The sequence below is a fragment of the Palaemon carinicauda genome, chromosome 11 (assembly GCF_036898095.1).
Source record: "Palaemon carinicauda isolate YSFRI2023 chromosome 11, ASM3689809v2, whole genome shotgun sequence".
NCBI lineage: Eukaryota > Metazoa > Arthropoda > Malacostraca > Decapoda > Palaemonidae > Palaemon > Palaemon carinicauda.
This window is the reverse complement of record NC_090735.1, coordinates 63,722,981-63,724,306: the sequence shown is the minus strand read 5'-3', so window position 1 is coordinate 63,724,306 and position 1,326 is coordinate 63,722,981. Positions and strand designations below refer to the sequence as shown.

The 1,326-nt window shown below is 43.7% G+C and overlaps 1 pseudogene; it reads right to left on the bottom strand.

Annotated features, from left to right (window-relative positions):
* Positions 1-661: 661 nt before the first annotated feature.
* Positions 662-1,326, bottom strand: part of LOC137649693 (T-cell leukemia homeobox protein 3-like) — an 84,152-nt pseudogene continuing 83,487 nt past the window's right edge.

The window sequence follows — 1,326 nt, the reverse complement described above, 5'->3', positions numbered from 1 at the left end:
AGAAATGAAAAAAACTGCAATAGTTTCACAGTGAAGTACAAAAAAATTTGTTTTTTTATTGTTAGTTTTATTATGAAATAACGATCTAACATTCCCGCACACTCTCGTTCGCCCTTCTTTCCAGGCGCTGTATATATTTATATACATAACAAATGAACGCATCCAGGCATTTTGACTTGTACCTATGGGAGGGGGGAGGGGAGATAAGAACTGTACTTTTTTACTGTATACATGATTTACTGTTAATGGCCTCCTATGAAAATCACTAACGGACACTTCTTATATTATCTAAAAATAAATTAGTCTTAGTCACTCGGGCTAACACTTTCACTGTCCTCTATAAAGCATAAATGTATTTATGCCAATTCTCATTCCGAGGGCCTTGGCTAATTCGGAGTCCTTGGCTGTTTTGCTAGGCGTTTTGTCCTTGTAGTTTAGCCTTCCGTATGACACTGCCCTCCATCTGGTGGCGGACAAGTCCAGGACACGGCCTGGGATTCCACTATAAATTCTGGAGCTGCAAGGGCACTCCAGTGTCCTTCGTCTTCTAGGCCTGAAGGGGGGGGGGGTCCCCTTAGGTCTTCTTTATTCATGTCCTCTTCTTTTCCTCCTTTGTGTGCGATTTTCCTCTTAATAGAGAGAGAGAGAGAGAGAGAGAGAGAGAGAGACGAGTATCCATAAAGGAAAGGAGCAAGATTAAGAAAAGTGTAAGGTCGAATAGATGAGTAGGAGGGGGAGGAGGAGGAGGAGAACAATTCCAAAGCGATACAACTGTCACACCAGATCTCCTTTCCTATGGTCGTGTTCCCCGCGGAGGGGCAACCAGCGGCGGCTGGAGTATCCCGAAGAAAGCTCTGTTTCACACCGCGGTAGCGGAGGACTTGGGCTCTGCATCTGAACGGGGGGCAAGGGCGTGAGACTGGAATCCTGGGCGTCTGGGTACAGGGGCTTTGAGGCACCTTCGGGAATTCCAAGCATCAGGCGATTGGTGGCATGACGCTCGGCTCTCGATCCTCTGCTTCCTGTCGCCTGCGAAGGAGAAACAGGGGGAATGTTAATGATGGCATCTGACTCGGGTTAATTGGTTTTAGAATTATGTTAAAATATCTTATGGTATAAATAAAAGGGATCACATGTACTTGTTTATGTACAATGTGTCCATTTAAACAATGCTCAATGAAAACACCCACACAAGTATGGAAAATAACCAATTCTCTTGTTGGCATAGGTAGACATGACATATGTACTCATTGATATATATATATATATATATATATATTCAATGTATGTTTCAGTCCTGGGAATAGCCCCAGGACTGAACTATAC